The 14560-nt window shown below is 43.8% G+C and overlaps 1 long non-coding RNA gene across 1 annotated transcript in view; it reads right to left on the bottom strand.

The window, feature by feature from the left end:
• The window catches only part of LOC123595698, an 11471-nt gene extending 3962 nt beyond the window's left edge, over nucleotides 1-7509 (bottom strand). Inside the window, exons 1-2 of the long non-coding RNA XR_006711310.1 lie at nucleotides 7394-7509; nucleotides 6183-6188 (exon numbers count right to left, since the gene is read on the bottom strand). This is a non-coding gene — a long non-coding RNA (uncharacterized LOC123595698). The remainder of the gene's footprint in view (nucleotides 1-6182; nucleotides 6189-7393) is intronic.
• Between the last annotated feature and the right edge of the window lie 7051 nt (nucleotides 7510-14560).

A 14560-nucleotide genomic window follows, 5' to 3' on the forward strand; every position in this document is an offset into this window, starting at 1 on the left:
GCTCTGAGCCGTCAGCACCGAGCCCGACGCCGGGCTCGAATCCGTGAACTGTGAGACCATGACCTGAGCCGAAGCCAGATGCTCAACCGACTGAGCCCCCCAGGGGCCCCCGTCCCTGCAGTTATTATTTGGAACTATGCTGCCTCAGCTTACACGGAACTGGGATCAACCAGTTTTCATCACAATTACCCACAATCAATAGCATCCCTACTTGAAATTACAAACAGTGAAATTCTCATAAAAATAACTTTGCCCCTTGATTCCTAGCAGGCTCTCCACCTCGTCCCCTCCCTGACTCCTCACAGTCCAGAAAACTGGAGGACAGCAGACAAGTCAAAAAGGAGTGGCGCAAAGGCCAGCACTCACTAGGCAACATGCCACAGTTCTGTGACCCGGCCCGGCCCGCCTCGCCCAGCCCCCCAGGGAGGTCCTCCCTGCTTCACCACCTCAACTCTGGCGGGGCTACCGTCCTTACAGGTACTGAACACCCCCAAACCCTGCCTGGAATGGGCTGCCCCGGTTACCTAACTCCCACTCACCTGCGTCCCAAGTGCTGGCTACCCGACGAAACGCAACCTTCCGAATTGGTCCAGCGAGACTTGGACGTGTCTTTACCTGAGCTTTCTCCTTCCCTTTGAAGCGGCTATTATTTTGGCCACTTCAGCCCTAAAGACCAACAGCAGTGGCATGTATTGATGTTCCGTAACTGTTTATTTAGTATTTTTAAAACCCTCCACTTCACCCCATCAGCCACTTATACTCCAGGAAATTCCTGCAAGGTTCTTAAGATGTCATGCTATTCTACACTTCACTACTTTTGTTCTTTTGCTCCATCTACTGAAACTGTCCAAATTAGCCTGGCGAACACGTCCTCATCCTTTAAGACCCAACTCAAACATAACCTCCCAAGGAAGCCTTTCCTGGTGTTTCTAAGCAGAGCCAAGCACTCCCCGCAGACCTCTGTCCCTTGCTCTTTCTTACCCCTCGTGCGTCCCTCTTCACGTCTGTCTCTCCTGCTTGGCGCACATGATGGCAAAGCCCTGGCAAGGCCCCTGCACCAGCTGGTCACTGGGTCTGCACAGAGAGGACACTCTCAAGAGTGTGCCCTACAGGGCCTGAATCAAGACCTGGTTATGCTTCCCTCCTATGTACACTTCCAACACCTCCTCTTACTCAGACTCAGACAAATCAAAGAGCAAAACCTTTCAGAAAGTAAACGCCTTTCAGAACCACATGAGCAGGAAGAAGGAAGGGGAAAACAGGTTAACTTCCCTCCCCGCAAAGAAATCACAGGACAGGCAAAGGAAACCAGAAGACTGGCTATCCCCCCCTATTCCACCGTATGGATCAGGAGAGCTAAAGAATCCTGAGATTCCACAACTGGATCTTAAAATCACCACGGAACCATCTTCAAATAAAAATAAAGCAAAAAAATAAAAAAGTCCCTGACATAGGAATTTGTCACTGAAAAAGATCTTGGGCCAATGCTGTCAACTACAACACCAAGAAATGACAACGTGTATCGTGTTTCTATTTCATTACAGGTTGACGATACACACTGCCTCGAAATAAACCTATGACCCCCTCTTCCATGACGAAAATTCAAGAAAACACCACTACAAAATGGAGAGTAAGGCGTGGGGGTGGCAAAGCCTCTCACCATCTCCTCCACTGTCCCAATCTCACTCCCAAATCTGTCCTGGATTTACAAGAGTTCCCTGTAAAATACCCTAGAATCCGTATCTGAGAAAGAGTGTTTTTTATTTTCATATTATAACTAAGATGTCTTTTAGACATTCAAATTACAAAGTGATTTGGACGTAAAAAAATCGAAGACAATGATCATTCACTAAACGGGACTTCAAGGACTCTAGCACCAGAGGAATAAACTAACAATGTTAATTTTATATTCCTCGCTGACAGGAAGAGAGACAGTAATCACTACGTGGCATTTTTCAATTTCAAACGAAAGGCAAAAAATATATCATCAAACAAAAAGCATCAATATATTATATACATAAAGTACGTAATATACCCTTTAAAATAAGAGTATTTGAATCTTAATTTAAATTTTTTACAAAACTGAGAGAACCTGCATTTTACATTGTTACCAGCATAATTCATGCCAGACCATAAAACAAACTCTTTCTATCTATATCTTTTTAACCAAAACAACCAGTCAAACCAAATGCTTATGTTATCTGGCTGGATACATCTGTAGATATGATGGGTATAATTAATTGTTCAGCTAAAAATGCAATTCCATGGTGCTTTTAATGATTTAGGTATACACAGCTTTAGTTCTCAGAACAGACTAAAAATAGTGATTTTAATTTATTCCTGCTGCCTACAATTACCCACAACCATGTATTTTTAAATATTTCCAGCCTATAAAAATTACTAATTTTTGCCACTTGTGTTTATCTGCATTTAGACTTTGATTTGGATAAATTAAGCTCTCAAGTGTTCCTTGCTTTATGAAACTCTGCATGTTGTAGACTTCAACACAAATAAATGACTTGTACCATTAGAGGTTTAAATAATGTAATGTATTTCATGCTCAGCCTGAAGCTGGATTCCAATGAAGTTGCTAATGCACGTAATGATTAAGTGTAACTCAAATACTAACTGTGTTGTTGAAAACATGACAGGCAATAATTTGGTCTATTATATTCTGCCATTTAATTGCCTAGTACAGACATTCTCTGACACATTATGAAGCAATGATTTACAATTATTCAAGCTGCAAAGGTCAGAAAGTGACATTATAATCATCTACATAGAGATCCCTTCTAATGCACAAAAACTAGGTAATGCCACACACACACACACACACACACACACACACACACACAAAGAGTTTTACTGCATTAGTAACTTTCTATTTAAGGTTTCTTAAACCAAATAAGAATAAACAGCTCATAAGCACATCAATACACAATAGAAAATGTCTAGAATCTTTTCGTGAACCCGGATGTAACAGACTTAAGAAAATGCCCTTATTCTCTCCTGATTAGGTAAATTCTACTCTACTACTTAACTCGACACACAAGATTCAAGACCAGACACAGGGAAGTCCTTCAGAAAATAACCTAATCCCCAGACTACGCGTACTGGGGTCTCTGTGAATCAAGGCATGCAGCACTCAGCGAGCACTTATGAGGTTGGTGGAAATCACACTGGTCTGCTACTCTTTTTTTTTTTTTCCTAAGTAACTGATCATAAAAAACAAACACAGTAACCAAAGCTGATCAATCTTCACCCCTCTCATCCTAATGGAAAGGTAAGAATATTCTCACCTGTCCTGGCACTTAATTCTATTATACGATGTTCAATTTGTAACCACTCCAGTGCAATAGACTACCAACACATACACAACAAAGGGGAAGAATGATAAAGTTACTGAAAACAATGCTTTAATGTGAGAAAGTGAAACAGAGAAAGAGACACAAAAACAGACTGAATTCCAGAATGCTGAAGGAAACTACCATGCAAGCAAGTTTTCAAAAGAACAGAAACCTGAGCAAAAGCAGAAAACAAAATTGGCTAGGGGCTGGAAGGAGGTAGGTAAATTACAGTTATTACATTCTGGGGAAAATAACCTAGAGAGAAAAAAATAAGTACAAATTAAAGTCAATAACAAACCAACAGATAATGCACAAAGCAGAAAAAATTTTTAAATAAAAATTAAAAAAATAAAGGGACAGTTAAAAGTAAGGAAACCGTGGTCTACTCTTACCAGTATATAATTTGACTCCATTGCCAAAAATACTTTTAATCTCAAGTTTACCATCTGTACAATGGGGATAATAAACATGAGATGAACAATATCATGACACTATGAGATCAACAAATGAAGTGAATGTTAACAAACAACACCACCGCATAAATACCATTTATTATGGACAGGATCACAAACCCTATTACATGTGTAGATACACACAGAGACAGAGAGACGTAAATTTAAACAGATTTAACGAAACATGGGGTCTATAAGCCACCCAGATTTCAAGTTGTGTTTTTAGTAGTCGAAGGTAGGAATCACTAATTTAGGGAAATATGTGTTTCACTTATTTCTAAACACACGTTCCCAACAAACATGATTAACTTCTGCAGAGATGCTCTATTACTTCTTCTCTCCCCACTAACCCTTGTCAGCTCCACAGCACATGCTCATGTGAACTACCCAGTAAGTGCTGAATAAAAATACAACCTATACTCTATAAAACCCCACTTGAGATCACATTCACATGTCAGAAAAACGTTAAGAAACTTATTGTTCAAAAACTCCTCCTCTTAAAAGTGAAAGTAAAATAAAAGACTTCTAAATAAAGTGATCAACAACAGGTTCTTAAAACAAGAAGCGCAAAGCAATACATTTTCGAAATTTTTACCATGTCGGGGGCACATATATAAACCATGGGTAAACAAAACTTAAATCCTGAACTCTGAACCCTAGCTACCTGATAGGAATTAGACGTCTAACACATTCAGCTACTTTTGTCAAACTGACTTACATCCGTAATATACCTTAGCTAAGATTTGCCGATGAAATGGAGACAATTATCTTAAAACCGAGCTTAACGAGTCAAAGAAAATCACTGTAGGCGCAAACAACTGGAATAAAAGTTTTAAAAGGCAGTCTTTGTTAAGGGGGTAGCTAACGCACAACTCTTCAGCCAAGCCTTAGTAAAAGTACACGAGATACCTATCTGATGAGCGTCTACAATCTTCTAGAAAGGCAGACATGAAAAACCAATTACAAAGAATCTAATGTGCTCAATTCAACAAAACGCGCAGTTTACTATTTCCATCAATTTCGCTATAAAATGTGAGGGTTGTTTTTTTTTCAAGAAAAGCAAGAGTTACTAGGACAAAAGAATACAACATTGTGAGTATTAATTTCATTTTTAAAATGTCTGCTCCATTGTTTTTATACATTAGTCAGTCAGAACTATTTGAAAAGCAGTTTATTTTCTTGCAATTCAGGTAACGAAAAGGTTATTCATAAAACTCTAAAAGCCAGAGATGAAGATCCTAAGTACTGCAGAAAAGAAAACACAGTGCAGGGCCTTCTGTTTGTGACAAAATTATAGAGTTAATGTTCCTGAAAGATCGCTTCACCTTTTAAAGCATGATTTTTTTAAAAGGTAAAATTTATAGCAATTAAAATTGCTAATGAAGACATGCAGCATGGGCTGCTTATGTTCAGGAACTAATAGGTCCACTGAGCATTTCTAGGATCATTTAGCCATCAATGATAATGAATTGACATTGTCACCAGTGTTAATGTACCAATGCTACTGCCACTAAGCTGACGGCTAATTCTTGCTTTTTATCATGATTCTCACTTTAGTTTTTAACCTACCTACTGCCCTATCCATTTGAAATACAGGAAATACAGAACGCCCTACAATACTTTTTCTTTCCCCTGAGAGGGTTCTAACTCGTTAGACCTAACTCATCGAAACTGCTCGTTTCAACTCCACAGACAAACACTTCTTGGGTTTACTACAATTCTTCAGAACTTTCAGCGTCACCGTGACAAGATGTACCCTAGAAAAGTTATTGTTCTATAACTTTTAAATCAAATTTCACTTACAAAAAATTAAGACAACTATTATTTCAAAGCGAAATAAAGTTCAATGACTACCATCATTCTCAAAGACACAGTTTTGGAATCTAGATTGCCGCTCCCGTGCATACGTTCAGACCTCTGTGGCATCAGCACACAACTCAATGTATCTCTATGTATTTATAACTCTTCATCCTGGGAATCGAGCAAATAGACGAGTGTCACATGTCAGTGGTGTGCGGTAACAAGCAATGAGCCAAGTGGGTTTAAAAAGGACAATCAAAGCCAACCAATCCTGTACTGCTTTGGATGCTACTTAGGTCAGAAACTAGTCTCCAAAAAAGTTTCTTCTCTTTCCCAAGACTTAGTAACCCTAATAAAAATTAAAAAAAAAAAATGGAGGAATTAGATTTCTAATAACAGAGCACGCAAAAACTGCCCGATTATTTTGAAGATCTGAGGAAGAAACTGCTTAGTGCCATCTAATAGCAAATTCTCATTGGAGTCAGGGCCTTCCTCTTTCCTACAACTCATACGGTAAAAACAATAAATGAGGTATCTCTTAAAATTCCAAGACCTAGAGCAATTAAAATGAACCATTTGGCACTCAACCCTTGCAGCTAAAGCCAGTGGCAACAAAACTCATTCCCCACTGATCTTCAGGGGGCTTGAGGGCAAAGGTTCATCTTCATTTACTTTAGCTGCAAGTTACTGAGCCATCAATTCGGCCAATGAATAAATCACAGACCGTGGTTAATAAAACTGCTTGCAAAGTTATTTGTAAAACTATCTTAAGGGTCAAAAAATGCAACGGCATCCTGGCATGACATGACTGCCCAACAAAAGACAGAGGCTGTTTTTGACTTAAAAGATATTTGCCCACTAAATCTTCCACTAAAAAGGGAAACCTAATATAACATGTGCACAGTGCATAATTTAATTGAGCCTGTAGTATTTAGGGAATCGGCCGTAAGAATTGCACGTTTCTCAGGTTTCACAGAAAGTGTTTTCACAGGATACACATATTAGTTAATTTCTCTAGCATAATAGCATTAAAATATATTTTTAATCAGAGAGAGGGTATTAAAATCCAGCTCTGAATGTCCTATGATATACCATAGATGTCATGGCATTTTAAAACCTTTGAAACATTTCTGCTAAATTAATCAGTTGTGCATTAAGGCATCTCAGTGCTTCCTATTAAACGCAACACATCTGAGTGACAGCTTAACACCGGCAACGATTCTTTAGAGGAAGAGTCATTAACTAAAAATGGCAAACAAGTTTTGGAATAAAGTTACACAAAAACATACATTATACACTGTTTATTTAAGCTTCATCTCTGCCACAATCAGTGACCAGTTGTCTGAAATTAAATCTTTTTCTGCCTTTCTCTTTATGGGATATGTCCGGGATATCTAGCCATTAATGTGATTAAAAATTAAAGCAGTATGGCAAAAGAAAAAAAAAATACATATACGTTCCTAAAGCTGTATTATGTATATTTTTTATGTCTTTAAATGGAATTTACGGTTCTCTCTGGCAATGTGAATGAACATCCTATAATTTAGTCAATTTACAGATTACGGGTTCAAATTGACCTTGTAGCCCATAAAATTGCTCATCTGCAGTAGAGGATTAGAAGTGGGAGAAGAATGTCATAACTGTATTTAAGGAATTTACCATAACAATGGAAAGGAGGGTACGCAAGCATAATTTTAGCCACTCTTACTCATATCACTTCTGAATTCTGAAACAATGGCTATCCCGCACATGCTGCCTGGCTCACCAAGGCAGAGATGGTTTCAGGTTACTCACCCACAGACATGACACTTGTATTCCCTCATCCCAAGGTGCCTTTTGACATGGTTTCTGGCATCGCCAAGCTGAGCCGTTGCGAAGTGGCATATCTTGCACTTGAATGGTTTTGATCCTAAGTAAATTTAACATAAAATATGATTTGAATTTGAAGAACACAGTACTGATAGTTTAAGGAGAGGCCTAGATCTTAAATCACACTTTTCATCCGATTAGAAATTTCTGGCCCCAAAATGGAGTACTTGCTTTCCTTTCTAACTGGAATAGACCCGCATTCCATAATTATTCCACCAAGAAGACTTTAATGTTTCAGTGAGTGTTCCTAACTTTCAATAATAACACTCTTAAGATTTAAAGTCCAACGTGATGCCGCTGAGCAGTGCTAAGTGTATCAGATGGGCTAAGTAATTTTAAATATTTTTCTACCGATTCGCAAAAATATCTTTTGGAGTCGCTCAACATTTAAAATGGAACATTATAAAACACAAATGCATACACGGTAGCTGATATTTTTTTAAGTATGTTTATCATCAAATACATTTCTCAGTGGCCATCTCCCTCCTACTTCTGCAGCTTTCAATTTATTCACATTAAGAATGGCATTTCAGATTTTTTTCGGACATTTATCCCAAGTGATTCACTATATTACTATTTTGGTAGCACACAATGTAAGAATACACAATGGATAAGTTATCTGCTTTTATGATCATTTTAGAGTCAAAAATCTGTGATGATTCTGCAAACCAGGAAGTACTGACATTTTATTATTGATCTCAAGAACAAATATTTCATCATTAAAAAGCATAGTACCAACAATTTTTTTTAATTGCATAAAGAAATAAGGTTAGCCTATACTCAAAAATGAGAAAGCAAACTAATTTCAGAGGCAACAAACCCGGTGTTGGTATCAGACAGACTGTAACTGGAACATAGTTAACCAACAGATAATCGGTACCCACGTGAGCAACAGCAACACTCCTTTCAGTGTAACAGGTATACACCATTGTTTTCAATTTTCTAACCGCTAAGTCCTCAAACAAAGAAATCAAAATCATAAAAATCACAGCCTAGAATCAGAACAATGTGCTTCCAGATCTTTCGTAGCATGTTTAGTACCTATTTGGTGAAGTATCTCTTCTAATATAGTTAGAATACGAAATATGGGAACTTCAATAAATATACAAAAAGAGCTCAAATAAAAAAATTGCAATAAATCACATCTGATCAATGAACCTTTGTGCAGTGCCCTTGAAAAATATAATCCTCCAAGAATACTTTGTTGACATTGAAGCACTCAGTAAAAAATTTTACAGTCTTAAATGTCAATTTAACTCCCAAAAGCTGACAAAAAAAGTGAAGCATTTAATTTTAATCTTCCAACAGAAATAAAAAAGTCAACAGTACTAAGCGCGGGCAGACAAGGTTGAATACTTCACAGCTCAATGACAATGAAGCCAGATCTCTTAATACTTCCACTTGTGCTGTTAGAAGTAGATGTAAAATATATTTAGCACCTGAATGGCTATATCTAGTCAGCTTTATCTGTTTAAATGTCAACAGCAGGTTGAGACCACAGCTCACAGTGATCACACCCTATCAATCACATTAGAAACTACAGTTTATTTAAATGATTCTGATAAAACCAAGCCTAACACTACCTGGAAACATTTCATCTGAAGCAGAATTCTATAAAGGGACACATAAAAGACGGGAGTGAGAAGAACCAATTTACCTGTACTTTAAACTGAAATGCATTCAAGATAATAAGGTACTCAGGAAATTATTAATTAACAATAACATCAGGACTCCAACCGAAGAAAATAAAGCTCTCTCAATATCTGCCTTACAATTTGGGTGAAAGGCTAATTTACAGTATCCTGTGGATTTAAGTTTCCTGGCGTGCCCCCTGCACTGACCCTGTGATGAGTCCCTCCTGAGTCAGCGTGCCTGCCACAGGGGCTGGGCACAGACCCTCCAAGCTTCCTTATGAGGCTCCTCAGTGAAAACCTCTAGTTCCTCCAGGTCTCGGCGCTCACTGCTAGGGTGCTGACAGCACATAAACGAGCTACTCTGCTGACTGCTTTCATGCAGAAATCACTGAGGTCCTGACTATCTTTCACATCTTCTATTCACAGCAGGCTGTGTTAACATCTCCTTTCTATGCCATAAAAACTCCAGGGAACTGGAGATCATACTTTTCTGCATAAGGGAAAAAAAAGTCCTTTTTTCCAATAATGTTTCCACTTTTAAGCTTGGTATGCACATCCCAAGATGAAGCCAGGCATACTGTTAATAAGGCAAAATTCGTACAATTATGTATTTCTCCCCTTGTCTTTTTCACAAGTGTATTGTGATTATTATAAACTGTCAATATTACTTTAAATAGTTCCATCCCTGGGAACAGCATTATCCTCACGGGGTTTTTTTCCTTTTAATTTGGCCTCTGAGGGTTTGCCTGTTTAATTTTTTTTAATGTGTAATTTTTTTTAATATGAAATTTATTGTCAAATTGGTTTCCATACAACACCCAGTGCTCATCCCAACAGGTGGCCTCCTCCATACCCATCACACAACCCCCCCTCCCTCCCACCCCCATCAACCCTCAGTTTGTTCTGTTTTTAAGACTCTCTTATGTTTTGGCTCCCTCCCTCTCTAACCTTTTTTTTTTCCTTCCCCTCCCCCATGGTCTTCTAGTAAGTTTCTCAGGATCCACATAAGAGTGGATGTGCATTTATTCTTGAGAGAGAGAGAGAGACAGACAGACAGACATAATGTGAGCAGGGGAGGGGCAGAGAGAGAAGGAGACCCAGAATCTGAAACAGGCTCCAGGCTCTGAGCCGTCAGCACAGAGCCCGACGCGGGGCTCGAACCCACAAACCGGGAGATCAGGACCTGAGCAGAAGTCGGATGCTCAACCGCCTGAGCCACCCAGGCGCCCCTCTGAGGTTTTGAAAGGGAAAAACAAAAGGGACTCTAGCTTTCTGGCCCCTTACATTCTTTTACCAAAAGAATCCCAAAGGCTTTTAAAACTAAAACTCTCCACCTAGACCTACACGGGCACTCCTCAGCATCAGTCACTGCTAACTGCCAGGCATACGCGGATGTGACGACAGCATGTAAAAAGCGATACTAAAACTTGATACTAAAACTAAAGAATGAAGTACGATGTATAGAACCCATCATCCAATGCTTCGCCACGATGGCCTCCATTCTACAACCCTCCCTACACAGTGAACACTCCCTTCCGCCCTTCATTCCCTCATTCGGTCAATAACACGGGGGGCCAGGTCCGGAAGGGGCCCGCACTGACCAGCGCAGAGACCAGAACTGACCAGTGCGGAGCCCCTGCTCGGGCTATGCTCGGAGTCAACAGACCACCTCACCTCACCACCTCTTCTCCAGCTGATTCAGCTTCTAAACCGCCAGACAGGTGCTAAGTGCAACACTAGGCCTGACCTGGCCTGGCCTGGCCCCGCCCCGCCCCGCGCCGCCCCGCCCCCCCAGCCCGCAACCCCAGGGCACTTGACAAGGAGCACGCTCCCCGCTCCCCGCTCCCCGCACCAGGCCAAATCCCACCGCACCGGCTGGAAGCCACGCCCCAGCTGTGCACCTTTCCTGACACACCACCCACACCGGCACCCCACCCGCACGGAGGGGTGGGGGGGGGTGCGGTGAGGGCGCGACCGGGGGCTGGCGCCTGGGGACTGGAGGGTGGGGGCTCGGTGGGTGGATACAAGAACCCTGGAGCCGGCGGGAGGGCGGGGCAGCGAGTCCCCAGTCTCCGACTCCGCCGCGGCCCTGGGCTCCCTGGGTCCCGGACCTCTTCCCTCCCTGGAGACCTCTTCCCCAGGGCCCCGGGCGTTTCGCGAGGCCCAGCTAGGGCAGCGGGCTGGGGCTGGTGATGTTCTCTGGGGGCGCTGGGGCCTCCGGGGTGGCTTTGCACCAGGTGGGGCGAGCGGGAGGGAAAGGCGGGGGGGGGGGGGGGAGCGTGGGGTGCTGGTTGCGCTCGCCCTGAGGCTGGGGAGGAGGCGCTGAGAACCCGGCGGGGGGGGGGGGGGGCGGAAGGCACGGCCGGCCGGATGCCCCATGCTCGCTTCCACCCTCTTCCCAGTAAGCCGCCGGCGTGGTGCCGTGCGGTGCGGGTTGGAAGCGGAGGCGCCTGCCTGCCTGCCTGCCTGCCAGCCTGCCACCCTGCTGCCGCCCTCCGAGCGGGCCCCGGGCCCTGGGCGGATGGCAGAGGCCGCACAAGAGGACCCTGGCAACGCGCTGTGGCGCAAGCCCGGGCGTTCTCCAAACCCGGGACTCTTGCAGGCTGCTCCTGGCTTGGCCCCACGCCCGCCTCCTCTTCCATCCCGAAACGCACCACAAGGCACCTCGCAGCCCGGCACCACACCACGCTGGGCCGCTCACTGGGAAGTTGGTGGAGCCAGCTTGGGGCTTCAGGCTGCTCCTGCCTTCCGGGCCCGCCCCACCAGGTTCTCAGGGCCTCCTCCCCAGCCCTAGGGCCAGCGCAGCCAGCCACCAGGCCCTTCCCTCTGGTCTGCCTCACCTGGTGCAAACCCACCCCGGAGCCCCCAGGCCAGGAGTGCATGAAATATACGCAGATAGTAGGCTATTAGAGCATTTCCTCTCCGGAAAACCTACTCTAACAAGATAAAACGTATCATTTTGCACACAGAAACTGACCGTAGGTACATGGTGCCATTTGCAGTCAAGAGAAAGGCAAACACCTTCAATGCAATCCCCATCATAATTGTGCCACCATTCTTTTCAAAGCTAGAACAAATAATGTTAACATGTGTATGGAAGCACAAAAGACCCCGAATATACAAAGTAATATTCAACAAGAAAACCAAAGCAGGAGGCATCACAGTCCCAGAATGTAGCCTCTGCTACAAACCTGTTATCATCAAGACAGTGTGTATGGGCACACAAACAGACACATAGGATAATGGAACAGAACAGAGAACCCAGATTCAGACCCACAAATGTATGGCCCGGCCCACTAATCTTCCACAAAGCACGAAAGAGTATCCAATGGAGAAAAACCAGACTCTTTAACCACTGGTGCTGGGAGAACTGGACAGCAACATGCAGAAGAATGAAACTAGATCACTTTCTTACAGCATACACAAAAATGGACTCAAAGTGGAGAAAGGACCTGAATGTGAGACACGAAACCTTTAAAACCCGAGAGGAGAAAGCAGGACGGAACCTCTCCGACCTCAGCTGTGGCAATTTCTTACGTGACACGTCTCCAAAGGCGAGGGAATTAAAAGCGAAAATGAACTATTGGGACCCTATCAAGATAAACACCCTCTGCACTGCAAAGGAAACAAGCAACAAAACAAAAAGACAACAGATGAAATGGGAAAAGGTATTTGCAATTGACGTATCAGACACAGGGCTAGTATCCAAACACCTATAAAGAACTCACCAAACGCCACACCTGAAAACAAATAATCGGGTGATGAAATGGGCACAAGACATGAATAGGTACTTTTCGAAAGAAGACATCCAGATGACCAAGAGACATATGACAAGATACTCAGCGTCACTCCTCATCAGAGAAATACAAACCTAAACCACACTGAGATTCCACTTCACATCGGTCAGAGTGGCAGAAATGAACAAATCAGGACAAAACAGATGCTGAAGAGGATAGGAGAAACAGGAAGCCTCTTGCATTGTTGGTGGGAAGAAAAACTGGTGCAGCCGCTCTGGAAACAGTGTGGAGGTTCCTCACTACGTTAAAAATAGATCTACCCTATGACGCAGCAATAGCACTGCTAGAATTCAGGGGATTCAGGAGTGCTGATGCACAGGGGACTCGTACCCCAATGTTTATAGCAGCGTTTTCAACAATAGCCACATGCTGGAAAGAGCCTAAATGCCCGTCGATGGACAAATGGATACGGAAGATGAGGTTTCTATATACAATGGAATACTACTTGGCAATGAGAAAAGATGAGATCTGGCCATTTGTAGCAACGTGGAAGGAAGTGCAGGGTGTTCTGCCAAGTGAAATGAGTCAGGCAGAGAAAGACAGATACCATATGTTTTCATGCATACGTGGATCCTGAGAAACTTCACAGGAGACCAGAGGGGAGGGGAAAGGGGGAAACGAGTTGCGGAGAGGGAAGGAGGCATACCATAAGGGACTCTTAAATACGGAGAACGAACTGAGGGTTGATGGGGGGTGGGGGAGAGGGGAAAGTGGGTGATGGCCATTGAGGAGGGCACCTGTGGGGATGAGCACTGGGTGTTGAATGGAAACCAATTTGACGATAAATTATATGGAATACAAGAAAAAAGAAAAGATGCTCAAAGTCACTCCTCATCAGGGGACTACGAATCAAAACCAAACTGAGATGCCACCTCACACGGATCAGAGTGTGCCTGTGGGTGGGCAGTCAGCACTGCTGCTTTGCTGGGACACAGTGTGTCCTCCAAAAGCGACAAGGGGTGGGGGGCTCTCGCGCTTTGGGAAACATGGACAGTCAGGAGCAGCGAGGCTGCAACGTAGCCCAGGGTGTCCCGAAGCTGGCCCAAACGTGGCCCATCAACGGCATCGGGGCTCTTACAGGCTCCCGAGCCCCCGTCGGTGGCCGAGGAGGGGGGTGGGGGAGGGGCTTGGCAAGAGCACAGACTTGGGTTATGATTGCACGGAGGCCCGCCCATGCATATTTTTGGGGGTGGTTTTGGCTTCTTGGCTACTTTTCTAGAGCAGTTTCAGCAAATGTGACAGGAAGCTCCAGAGATTTCACACACATACCTGCCCTTGCTGAGGCCCAGCCTCTCCCCCGAGCAGGTATCCGAAACCCCCACCAGGGCGAGGCCTTTGTCACAGCCCCAAACCTGTGCTGATGTGTGTCCATCGCCCAAGGTCCGCAGCTGAGATCGGGTTCGCCTCTGACGTTGTAACCCAGTGCGTCTGGGCGGGTGCGTGTTGAGGATTCTCTGCCGGTGCAGCGTCCCACCCGGTAGTCTTTCCTCCCTGACGCAGTGGGTTCCGTTGGTGCTGGCGCCACAGCGCATTTGCCAGGCGGAGAGGTGGGCGGGAGGCCGGCAGGTTCTTGAAGGCGGTAGGAGCCCGCATGCGCTGTGGAGGGCGAGGGCGGTGCTCTTCTGAGCCTCCGGCTTCTCCCTTGCTAGAAGTCTTCCACC

The sequence above is a fragment of the Leopardus geoffroyi genome (assembly GCF_018350155.1).
Source record: "Leopardus geoffroyi isolate Oge1 chromosome D3 unlocalized genomic scaffold, O.geoffroyi_Oge1_pat1.0 chrD3_random_Un_scaffold_62, whole genome shotgun sequence".
Taxonomy (NCBI): Eukaryota; Metazoa; Chordata; class Mammalia; order Carnivora; family Felidae; genus Leopardus; species Leopardus geoffroyi.